The sequence below is a fragment of the Anser brachyrhynchus genome, assembly GCF_964034855.1.
Source record: "Anser brachyrhynchus genome assembly, chromosome: 4".
Lineage (NCBI taxonomy): Eukaryota > Metazoa > Chordata > Aves > Anseriformes > Anatidae > Anser > Anser brachyrhynchus.
Window position 1 is genome coordinate 26,994,306 of NC_137698.1, and position 13,317 is coordinate 27,007,622.

Below are 13,317 nucleotides of genomic sequence, written 5' to 3' on the forward strand. Positions count from 1 at the left end.
GGTAATGCACCTGGTTCACAATTTAATTCCTTGGACTCCTGGGTTCACTCAAGCATGTATTTGCAGATTATTCCAGCGAAGGCATCCCCTGGATAGTACCTCTCAGTTTTTGACAATATGCCTAGATGGCTGTACTCAAGATAATACACAGTTAAGCTCTTGTACTCTATTATTCTTTCAAGTCAACTTTGAAATAAGAAAAAATAACCTTATACTGAATAACTTTCTTTCTACATGTTGCAGTATAACTACTTTCTCTATTTTTTCCAACTATGACAGCGTCTAGAATAGTTATTTTTCTTGAAATCATTAGCTTTCACCATCTTACTACCAGTAAGATTGCACCAGCACCAGAAAGACGGAGTAGGATACGTATTAAAAACAGCCCAAAACAGTAAATCGGTCATCACAGAGGAAATAGCTTTGCATACTCGAAATTATGCTGCTAGGGTTGCTAGTACAAAGTAGTTTCCATGATAAACTTAATTCAGTAGCTCCAACAGCTTCCAAGAATAGTCATCATCAAGCAGACAGGTTCCATAATGGTTCTAGTACTGAAGAGGATTTCTTTCCCTAAGTGTCAGTGAAGCCCTTTGTCTGTCTTTAAGAGAGCTGAACTGACTGAAAACTTATCTTTTGAAATGGGTACTCAAAACCTGTATACCTGAAATACCTTCAAATGCATGAATTTTGTATGTTCTTTCAAAACAGAACTTTTCATAAAGGGTATTTAACTATAATACGCTTTGCTACATTTAAAAAAAATGATTTTTCATATCAGATATCACTTCTAAATATATCCCTTGTTGAGGAGAACTGAGTGCCTGAAAAGATCTCCGCTTCTCAGCTAATCGTGTATTTACACTGGCTTAAAACTGATCCCATGGAAGCTATATCTAATATAAATTAAAATCCAAATCATGCATAAGGGCTGTAAAACTAACACAGCAAAATTCTACTTTCTGCGTAGCGTCCTTGCAAAAGGTCTTTGAGTGGAGCACATATATAATAAGAGTATGGCTAAATTGTTATCAGAAACATAACTGCATCAGTGGAGGCAGGTCCACAAGAGCCCCAGCCATGTGACAGCAGAGCTGACAGCATTCCCAGCTGCAGAGCAAATTTCTCAGTGCCTCTTACTCTGGGGAGCACGGCATGATGAAGCTCTGACCACTGCTCACAGCCTCTCTAGACCAACAGGCTGGGGTGATCACATTTCATTACGAGACCTTTCCTTTACAACCACAGGAACAAATGGCATCATGATGATGAAAATGAAATTTAGCATTTTGTCATTTAGTCTGTGAGTAAAGAATAACCTTATTAAAATTTATGTACAGCTTTTTTCAGCAAGCAAATCGGTTGAACATGATAAGCATGCAAATTTTTATTTTCTTCAGAGCACTAAAAAGTGCATTTCTTTCTGAAATAGAGGAATCAGACAGTGAAAGTATTTTCATTATTTTAAAATGTGTCCCCTATGTCCAAATAAATATTTAAAATTAGGAACAATAAATAATGCAAGATTTGCTGCAGAGAAAAACTGTATCATGACTGCAACCAGATTAAGTTACATGACAGTCATTTACACCTGCAGGACAAGCTCCCCTTGCCAGTTAGAAGAACTTAAGAATCTCTGTTTCTATTTATCTTTGCATTAAAGCACCAACATTCTGAGGCAAATTTAGCCACAACATTATGCAAAGACAGCACAGCAATGCAGACAGCTCTTTTAGTGTGTCCCTAGCTACAATGATCTTGCTTTTTGATTTATTTATTCAGTAATGTCTGATTCCACTCCATCAAACAACAGTTGTATTTTTTTCTATGATCAGTGCTTTCTGATACATATTCTGTATTTCCAGCTTGTGCATATCTGAGAGAGATGAGGGTAACAGATGAGGCAGAGATAGAAAAGTTTTTATGCACAACTGAAAATGTAAGGCTTTCTAGAAAACTGGAAAGTAAGAAGGTCTAATGGCTCTGGCGCTGAATCAGATATTTTTGCATTTCTTGTCCATGGTACAGAGTTATCTCCTGCATCACCTTGTCTATTTAAATTTTAAACACTTCCAGAGAAGAATTTGTCTTCTTGTATCATTTTCTACTAAATCCGAACAGGGAAAACATCCTTCTTTTTCTGTGCCCCGCCCCCCCCCCCCCGCCCACACTCTTTGCATTGCTTTCCAGTGTCCATGCCTCCTGCTCACCGTGTCCTCCTTTCTCAAAGGACTGACTGGACTCCTTTCCATATATAAGGAGTGCCTCTCCATATACTGCTTTCGGTATCAATTATTTTTCCACTTACATTTCCTTCAACAATAGTTTCAGGCCCACGATTTACTCATGCGTTAAAATTGCTGCTGCCAAGCACGAACTACAGAAGGTCATCCAAAACCGTAACTTGTGCTCTTTGTGCACACAGGACGTAAGAAGGAAAGAGACTTAACCCTAAAAACACAAATGCAAACAGCCTAACCAAAACAGTTTCATTACTTCAGGATTTATGTAATCAACGGTATTTCTCTTTGAACATGAGCTGAGTTGGGAAGTTCTTGTTTTCTTATTTGTTTCCTTTTTAGATATTCAAACAGTAAAGGGATTTTATGACTATGCAGGATATGTCATGGTATGTTTATTTAACATTACGAATTCATTTATGCGCCCTTCAAGAAGGAATCAGAAAGGTTTGCTGTCACCAACAAGCTGAATGAATTGATAGGAGAGAGCACTCCAAATCCCAATATTTTTTTCAAGTGAGGCAAAGATCACCACAGCAGTGATGGTTATTTTTGTCCCCAGTTGACAATCAACGAGGTCATCAACGTAGTTTACAAATAGCTGTGCACTGTTGTCAGATCCCATTCCAAAAATGAAACAAGTAAAATGGGTTTTCTCACATGTGCAATCCACTGAGCTGCCCACTCTTCTGTAATGAACTTTGCTTCTTAGCAGTGTTGTGCACCACACATTGCAGACTGTAATCTGCATCACAATAATCTTTTAAAAACCAAACAAAAAACCCAATCCATTTAATATATTTCCCCTCTTCAAGTTATACAAAGATGTAACAAATGATGTTTATGAAGAATGGATGGAACTGGGAGAAACTCTTTCAATTTAGAATTTATTTGTAGAAGCCCAATTATAAAACTTTAATTTCCATTATCATCTGTCTTGAATATTTATCTTATCTAGCAATTATTTTATTCATAAGGGAAACCTTTGATGGCTTTTTGTTATGCTATTCTGAGTCATGGATAATGCACACTACACTGGATTAAATTTGTATGGAAAATAGGACATGCTGCCTTATGTCTGAAATTAGATGCAGCTAACTTAATTTTGCTGACATGTAAAGGAAAGGGAACTTTGTTAAAAAAAAGAGAAAGGAAATAAATTAACTTGAAATCTCATATTTCACTTGGTATCACATCTGTCTGAAGTATGAAATTTACAGAAGTTTAAACAGCAATTTACTGGAAATCAGAACAGGACCCCTGGGGTACCACTCTCCGCTGATTAAGACTGCACGTATTGAGTATTTAATAATGATGTAAATTTAACATTGTGGCTATTTAGTGCAGTTTAAAAAGCTACTTTTTTAAAGTTAGATAATTCAGATCCATAGTTACAAACTTCAATGTACTAAATCAACCTCATGCATTAAATATTTCAGTCTTAAAAAAAGAAAGAAAGAAAGAAAGAAAGAAAGAAAGAAAGAAAGAAAGAAAGAAAGAAAGAAAGAAAGAAAGAAAGAAAGAAAGAAAGAAAGAAAGAAAGAAGGGCATAGGGTAGATAAGCACAGATTCCCAATTACAAGGCTATTCCAGTAAAACAGATTTACTGCAAGATAAAATTGACGATGTACATACAGCAGGGTAAAGAAGTCCTCTTTTAATTACTGTGGATAAAAGCAAAGCAATCACCACCATTTGCACTTCAAAAGCATGACATTTTCACAAAATTAGAACAGCTATACATTGTGTAATATTGAGATTATCATTGCAGAAAAAAAATATATCAAAAGATCCAAGCCCATAAATTTAATGTGATTTTAGCTTAATCTCTCATTCTGAGTCAGTTCAAGTTATGCGGTGGCCTTAATATTGACATGCTTGCTGTGTTTTCTTGAAGACACATTTTGATGCTTCCATTCTGTCCCCCCCAGATTTGTACCCTCTTTTAAAACAGAAGTAAAAACAGGTTTAAATCCATCAACACTTTTACATTCATACACATCATAAAATAAAACTGATAATATGTTAAAATCTCGTGGGGTGGGGAGGGAGGAGCCATACTTCCTTCTATCTCCCTCCTCCTCAGTGCACTGACAAAAAGGTTTAGGTGGGAAGAGGAATAACCCAGAGAGCAAGCCAAAAGCAAGACCTGCAGGATTCACACACCAGGACCCCAGCTCCTGGTCACATCGTAGCTTCAATGCCTTTTCACAGCTCTTTTGCTTCTGTGGTCTTGCTTGACCTCAATTAATGCAATGGCAGAAGCGTTTCAGCACAGTTTGTGATAGCCACGAGTATTGATGGAAGTGGGAACAGGAAGGAGAAGAAAAACTGGCATTTGGCATTAAAAAACTGATACCAGAGAAATTAGATGAATGGAGAAGGTAAGAAGAGATCAGATGCACTCTGGAAACAACATGCGTTACAAGCACCTGGGAAGTAAAAGTCTTTAATACTGGTTTTTTCTCCCAAAATGTGAATGAGCCTTACTCTCCTCTGCCTGAGGCAACTCTTTACCTTTCTCTCCCCTCATTTCTTGTGGCACAACAACTCTGAGATTCTGTGACTGAAGCAGGAATTACAGAGTTCAAGAAAACAGATTCTCTTTCTAACAATTTACAAACCAACAACAGAGCTAAGTTTGCTGCCTCTGCCAAGCGAGTGAAGAGTTCAGTCAGACCTACTACTGAACAATATGCAACAACTTTTAGGTTGTAAGACAAGAAAGGTATGCCCTTGATTATACTGCCACTTGTAACACATCATCATGCATCTTCAGCAAGCATCACAAGCTGTGTAAATGCATGCATCACATCCAAGTGGGGGTAAATATTTCATGCTACCACATCACCACTGCCGTTTGCTACAGAAACACTCAAAGGCTGAGCATGCAAGATAATGCAAGCTGCAGATATTCAAAAGAGGATACTGCCTTACTCTGGCAATATAAATGCACAGCTGACATTAACTTAGCACTCCATTCTAGAAAACCATCCACAATAACTAGTCAAAATTTGTCATCACCCATAAAGCTCAGAAGAATGTTTAGAGTTAGAGTGAAACAATGTAAAATTACTAGCACAAGATTACTACTACTACTTAGAGAGAGTCAGTGCTACAACCCAGCAAACACAGGTAACTGCATCTGGGGAGTTTACAAACTCCTCATACAGCCAGCATGGAATTCATCCATAATACTGCTTGGAAAAACAAACACACAACTTTGTCCACCTTTCTGATGTCTCAGCATAAGAAACTTAACCTGCTGCTTATCAATATCAAATACGTGAAGCAATTACTTGAATATTTTGTGTGTGTGTTATTTTTTTCCTTACTAAGGAAGTACACATCACTGGGGTAAAAGGCATTTCCCCACTTGTTACACAGGGATTGGCAAAGTTTCAGAGAAGGCATCTAGAGTGTTCATTTTCCACCTGCTAAGGCTTAAGAACAACAGGACCCTTCTGCTCAGTCCAGGTGTGTTTTAAGGAGTACTATCAGTGCTTGACATTATTTTACTTCTCTGAAAGCACAGGTCAATAAAGTCTGCTGCGATGTCAGTCAAAGTGGGTATTCACTAACCCAATGGAAGCCTTTCCATTGATTTCTAATCATGATGGATCAGCTCATTAGTGTGTTTAGCTCTAGACTGTCACCTGCAAAGTGAGAGTTGTTACATTGATTGCACACAAAACACACTAACGCTTTTATTTCAGCCTGAAGGATGATATTGCATTGATAGCATTGAGTTAGCATGGTGAACAACTGGTAAGTATCATTCCCACAGTGTATGTTTACTTTTGATCCTTAACAGGGAACAAAAGTTAAAGTAAAAAATTAAGGTCATTTTCTTCATAGGCAGAGAAGGTTGCCTGTGGAGAAGGTCTAACTGAAAGGCTTGCTGAGAGTAAAGAAGAGGAATGAGTTTTCTGCTTCTTTTGTGTTAATGGAGCCTTGCTATTTTGGCTCTCTGACCACGGTACAATCCTCTAGCAGGCCTCAGGGTCAGACCACACAACACAGCTGTTTGGCATTGCTGGAACAAGTCCATTCCCCAGAACTGGCTAACAGGCCTTTACTCCTCTCATTGGCACAGCAAAGTATGAGCAGTACAGACAACCTACGGCAGGGAAGGACAGTAGGGTCAGCACCTGCACGAGCCCTCTCTCTGTACTAAGGTGAAGGAATTGAAAGATGTGTCTAATTGAAAATGCGCCCAGAACAGACCCCACCACAGCAGTGCTGCTTGACATAGCTGTCTGTAGTGTTGAGCCGGACTGAACATGGGCGACAGTCCAGGAATGAGGGTTCAGGGAAAAGAGAACCATGGCTGAGTCTGGGTCAGGTGGTTCTTTTTGACACAAGGCCACATACACAGCACAGGTAGAAGAGGAGTATCTGCCAGCTCTTTGACTGACAGTATCTAATGCCAACTGCAGTACACAAAGCAGAGGCTGCCAGCAGTACCTCCGAATAAAAACTAGAGCTATCTGCCAGCAAGGTGCCTCCCTCAGTTTGGCACAAACACATGGAGCACAGTGTGCACACATTTCTAAAAGGGTAACGCTGGCAGACTGCCTTTCAGGGCTGTGTGTGCTCGCACAGCCTACCCAGTGTCTCCCCATGGCAGAGTACACAACCAAAGTGCCACTTTTCCCCCTCCCCGTCCTTCCCACAGCCCTGAAGGTGGCAAGCAGAGGTAGCGCTGCTCCAATTGCACACCCTGTGCTGACCGTCCCAGGCCCACAGCCTCAGCATGGCCCCCCCCCCGGGCTGCCTCAAGCTAAGGCTCCGGGCCTTCCTCTCCTTCCTTGGGGCCCCAGAACACAACCACAGTCCAGAGTTCAACCCAGTTGAGGGCCGCGACATGGGGGTATCACAGCACACCCGCAAAAAGTAGGGGCAGAGGGAAAGGGAGCTTGCGAACTCCACTAACTTTCTCACTTTAAAATCCGTACAGTAATAGAGTGCCTATGAACTTCTTAACATACAACTCTTAGGATACTTTGAGCATATTAGTTGTGCCAGGGGATTGAGACGCTAACACCACTGCCCCCGGAGCACTCGCCCACACTGCCTGGACTCGACTGGTGGCTCAAACCCTGCTGTGAGAGCAGAGCCTTTCAACAAAAGGACATCAGCAATGTGGGGGCTCGGAGCAAAGAATGCTGCTTAGACAGTATACAGCATGCCCCTAAAGGTTGAATTTTCCTTTCCTTCAAAATTAGTGCTGAATTCATGAAGTACTTGGTATAAAGAGGTATTAAGAAGTACCACAGCAGTGTGAATCAATTAACACCTCCTTGTAGCTCTCATATTCTCAAGATTAAGTATCCTCTGTTACTAACAGTGCTTTCATAGTACTAGTGTACACTTACTTACATTTATATAGACAGAATGAGCATTAAATATTAATAAACAGTTAAAATAACTGTCCTGGTTCCAGTTAGGACAGACTGAAGTAGCTCATAGTAGCTGGTAGGGTGCTATGTTTTGGATTAGGATGAGAAGAGCGCTGATAACATGCCGATGTTTTAATTGTTGCAGTGCAGTGCTTACACCAGGCCAAGGACTTTTCAGCTTCTCGCTCTGTCCTGCCAGCGAGCAGGCTGGGGGTGCAGCAGGAGCTGGGAGGGGACAGACCCAGGACAGCTGACCCAAACTGGCCAAAGGGGTATTCCATACCATCTGACGTCATGCTAAACAATATATAGGGGTGGCTGGCCGGGGTGGGGGGCCGGCTGCTCGGGGATAGGCTGGGCATCGGTCAGCGGGTGGTGAGCAATTGCATTGTGCATCACTTGTTTTCTTACACATTATTAATACTATTATCATTATCACTATTATTATTGTTATTATTATATTCCTGTCTTAATAAACTGTCTTTATCTCAACTCACCGGCTTCACTTTCCCGTTTCTCTCCCCCATCCCAGAGAGGGAGGGGGGAGGGTGAGCGAACGGCTGTGTGGTGTTTAGCTGCCAGCCGGGTTAAACCACAACAGCCCTTTTGGCGCCCAACGTGGGGCCCGAAGGGTTGAGATATCGACAAATTTGATCAGAGTGTGTTAAACTAAAATTGGTATAAGTATTGGACCTGCTTAATAGTTGCTAGTCACGATGTTGATTGCCTTAATCTCCAGTCTGCTGTGCCTGTTTTCCAAATTGAGTTTTATAGCGCGTTACTTTCTTTATGTGCTCCCTGTTGCACTGTTTATCCTTTCCGGGCCCTGGTTTAAGATTGTTACGGTTCTGTGCGGTGTAACAATGGCTTATGAAATGATGAAATATCTGGTCACGACTCTAACCTGGTATTTGTACTCAGCACTGACGTCGACTCTATACTTTGGAACCCATATCTCGGAAACTATTGGCAATTACACCTATTGCCTGTTTTCGTTAGGGAGCCAATCTGTGAAGGGGACAGGGGAAGACATGTTTCCCTACCTGTTCACTCTCCCTTTCTCCTTCACCACCACCCTCTTATCCCCCGAGCTAGTTACGGTGGTTCTCCGAGATGTTGAATATCCTTGGGATACTCAGACCAGCCTGCTCTTGCTGTTATGTCTCCTGAATGCGCTTCAGGTTTTGTTGAGGGTTAAACAACTACTTAGGAATCTCATCCGGAGATCTGTCTTGAGGCGGGATAGTTGCGAGTGGCAGGGAGTGTGGGAGGATATGGCCAGGTTTCTAGAGCAGTGGTCATCTCCAGTGTTTTGGACATTCACCCCTGAACAACTGCAAAATCCTAAAAAGCTGGCAGAATGCTTGAAAAAAAGGTGTCATGACTCTGGCAGTTCCAAAGTGACACAAATCACTGTAGCGTGCTGGGGTCTGGCTTGTGCCTATCGAGCTGCAATTGATGCTACTAGCAACCTAGCTGCAGCTCCGGCAGCCGCTCCAGCAGCCGCTCCAGCCGCTCCAGCCGCTCCAGCCGCTCCAGCCGCTCCAGCCGCTCCAGCCGCGGCAGCCGCTCCCACTCCTGTGTCTGGGTCAGAGAAACGAGCTGTAGCAGCGCAAGTTGACCCCGCAGAGGGCATTCCAACCCCTGTGGCAGACCCTGCGTCTGGGTCAGAGAAACGAGCTGTAGCAGTGCAAGTTGACCCTGTAGACAAGGTGAAAAAATGGTATAGAGGCTCAGGTCGTTTAGAACGCAAACAGTCTTCTGCTAAGTCTGGGCATAGTGAAGACGAGGCTGGGCCATCAAAGGTGCAGGAGACTGAAGATGAGGATGGGGATGTCGAAAAATCAACAGTAACTACCCGGACTCTATACCAGCGTGAGCTACGAGATGTGCGAAAAGATTTTGGTTGCTGTATAGGTGAGCAGCTTGTCACCTGGCTGCTCCGGTGCTGGGACACGGGAGCCGATTATGTGGCATTAGAGGGCAAGGAAGCCAGGCGGCTGGGATCCCTTGCTAGGGACGCATGCATTGACAAAGCAATTGGAGATGGATCACGATCTCGCAGTCTCTGGAGGCGTCTCCTGTCAGCTGTGCAGGAAAGGTATCCCTTCAAGGAAGAACTTGTATGTCTACCAGGCAAATGGACCACCATGGAGAAGGGACTTCAGTACCTGAGGGAATTGGCCGTACGGGAAGTAATTTATAAGGCCCTAGGCGACGCACAAACAGCCGCAGATCCAGATGCAGTCCGGTGTACACCACCTATGTGGTGGAAGTTTGTACGGAGTGCACCATCATCATATGCCAGTTCATTGGCAATAATAGCCTGGAAAGCGGAGGAGAATCCCCCAGTGAATGAAGTGGCTAAATTGCTCCGGCAGTACGAAGGAAATCTCTCCTCTTCCCTACAGGCCTGTGTCTCAGCTGTGGAGAAACTCTCTGAAGAGGTCCACCAGCTTAAAGAGAATTTATCTTCCCCTCCACCTGAACGAACCAGTGTCCACCAGCTAAAAGAGAATACTTTGGAGAAACTTTCTGAAAAGATCCACCAACTTGAAGAGAGATTATTTTCCTCCCCACCTGTACAAACCAGTGTCTCAGCTATTAGGGGTAAACGTTCATCTATGCAAGGAAGACAATATGGTGGGCAGACACACCGCGCCACCCTGTGGTTTTACCTACGTGACCATGGAGAGGACATGAGAAAATGGGATGGAAAATCTACTGCGACCCTAGAGGCACGGGTACGTGAATTGCGAAGGAAAACAATTGGGAAAAAGGAATTCTCTGAAAAGTTTGCTGCTCCAACTTCCAGCAGGCAGTCCTTTAGACACAGAAAAGAAGATTCTGACCAGGACTAGAGGGGCCCTGCCTCCAGCCAGGGGGAGGAAAGGGACAATCGAGTTTATTGGACTGTGTGGATTCGATGGCCTGGCACGTCAGACGCACAGAAGTATAAGGCTTTGGTAGACACCGGTGCACAATGTACTCTAATGCCATCAAGCTATACAGGGCCAGAGCCCATCTGTATTTATGGTGTGACGCGGGGCTCCCAGCAGTTAACTGTATTGGAGGCTGAAGTGAGTCTAACCGGCAATGAGTGGCAAAAGCACCGTATTGTGACTGGCCCGGATGCTCCGTGCATCCTTGGCATAGACTATCTTAGAAGAGGATATTTCAAGGACCCAAAAGGGTTCCGCTGGGCTTTTGGCATAGCTGCCTTGGAGACAGAGGACATTAAACAGTTGTCTACCTTGCCTGGTCTCTCAGAGGACCCTTCTGTTGTGGGGTTGCTGAGGGTTGAAGAACAGCAAGTGCCGATCGCTACCACAACTGTGCACCGGCGGCAATATCGCACCAACCGAGACTCCCTGAGTCCCATCCATAAGCTAATTCGTCAACTGGAGAGCCAAGGAGTGATCAGCAAGACTCATTCACCTTTTAATAGTCCCATATGGCCAGTGCGAAAGTCTAATGGTGAGCGGAGACTAACAGTGGACTACCGTGGCCTGAACGAAGTCACGCCACCACTGAGTGCTGCAGTGCCGGACATGCTAGAACTCCAGTATGAACTGGAATCAAAGGCAGCCAGGTGGTATGCCACAATTGATATCGCTAATGCATTTTTCTCCATCCCTCTAGCAGCACAGTGCAGGCCACAGTTTGCTTTCACTTGGAGGGGAGTCCAATATACTTGGAATCGGCTGCCCCAGGGGTGGAAACACAGCCCTACCATTTGCCATGGACTGATCCAGTCTGCGCTGGAGCAGGGGGAAGCTCCTGAACACCTGCAGTACATCGATGACATCATTGTGTGGGGTGACACTGCAGAAGAAGTTTTCGAGAAAGGCAAGAAAATAGTCCAGTTTTTAGGAATAAAATGGCAAGATGGACATCGTCAAATCCCAATGGATGTGATCAACAAAATAACAGCTATGTCTCCACCAACTAGCAAAAAAGAAACACAAACTTTCCTAGGTGTCGTGGGGTTTTGGAGAATGCATATTCCAAATTACAGTCTGATTGTAAACCCGCTCTACCAAGTAACCCGTAAGAAGAATGCTTTTGAATGGGGCCCTGAGCAACGACAAGCCTTTGAACAAATTAAGCAGGAAATAGTTCGTGCAGTAGCCCTCGGGCCAGTCCGAACAGGACCAGATGTAAAGAATGTGCTCTACACCGCAGCCGGGGAGAATGGTCCCACCTGGAGCCTCTGGCAGAAAGAACCTGGGGAAACTCGAGGTCGACCCCTGGGGTTTTGGAGTCGGGGATACAGAGGATCTGAAGCCCGCTATACTCCAACTGAAAAGGAGATATTGGCAGCATATGAAGGAGTTCGATCTGCTTCGGAAGTGGTCGGTACTGAAGCGCAGCTCCTCCTGGCACCCCGACTGCCGGTCCTAGGCTGGATGTTCAAAGGAAGGGTCCCCTCTACACATCATGCAACTGATGCTACATGGAGCAAGTGGGTTGCACTGATTACTCAGCGGGCTCGAATAGGAAACCCCAGTCGCCCAGGAATCTTGGAGGTGATTATGGACTGGCCAGAGGGCAAATACTTTGGGATATCATCAGAGGAGGAGGTGGTTCGTGCTGAAGAAGCCCCACTGTACAACAAGCTACCGGAAAATGAGAAGAAATATGCCTTGTTCACTGACGGGTCCTGTCGTATTGTGGGAAAGCATCGGAGATGGAAAGCTGCTGTATGGAGTCCTACACGACGAGTTGCAGAAGCTGCTGAGGGAGAAGGTGAATCGAGTCAGTTTGCAGAAGTGAAAGCCATTCAGCTGGCTTTAGATATTGCTGAACGAGAAAAGTGGCCAGATCTCTATCTCTATACTGATTCATGGATGGTAGCAAATGCCCTGTGGGGGTGGTTACAGCAATGGAAGCAGAACAACTGGCAGCGCAGGGGCAAGCCCATCTGGGCTGCGGCATTGTGGCAAGATATTGCTGCCCGGGTGGAGAACCTGGTTGTAAAGGTACGCCATGTAGATGCTCATGTGCCCAAGAATCGGGCTACTGAAGAACATCAAAACAACCAGCAGGTGGATCAGGCTGCTAAGATTGAAGTGGCTCAGGTGGACCTGGACTGGCAACATAAAGGTGAATTATTTATAGCCCGATGGGCCCATGACACCTCAGGCCATCAAGGTAGAGATGCAACCTACAGATGGGCTCGCGATCGAGGGGTGGACCTGACCATGGACACTATAGCACAGGTTATTCATGACTGTGAAACATGTGCTGCAATCAAGCAAGCCAAACGGTCAAAACCTCTTTGGGATGGAGGACGATGGCTGAAATATAAATATGGAGAGGCCTGGCAGATTGATTACATCACACTCCCTCAAACCCGCAACGGCAAGCGCCACGTACTTACAATGGTGGACGCAACCACCGGATGGCTGGAAACATATCCGGTGCCCCATGCCACCGCCCGGAACCCTATCCTGGGCCTTGAAAAGCAAGTCCTATGGCGACATGGCACCCCAGAGAGAATTGAGTCAGACAACGGGACTCATTTCCGAAACAACCTTATAGACGCTTGGGCCAAAGAACATGGTATTGAGTGGGTGTATCACATCCCCTATCATGCACCAGCCTCTGGAAAAGTTGAACGATACAATGGACTGTTGAAGACTACACTGAAAGCAATGGGTGCTGGGACATTC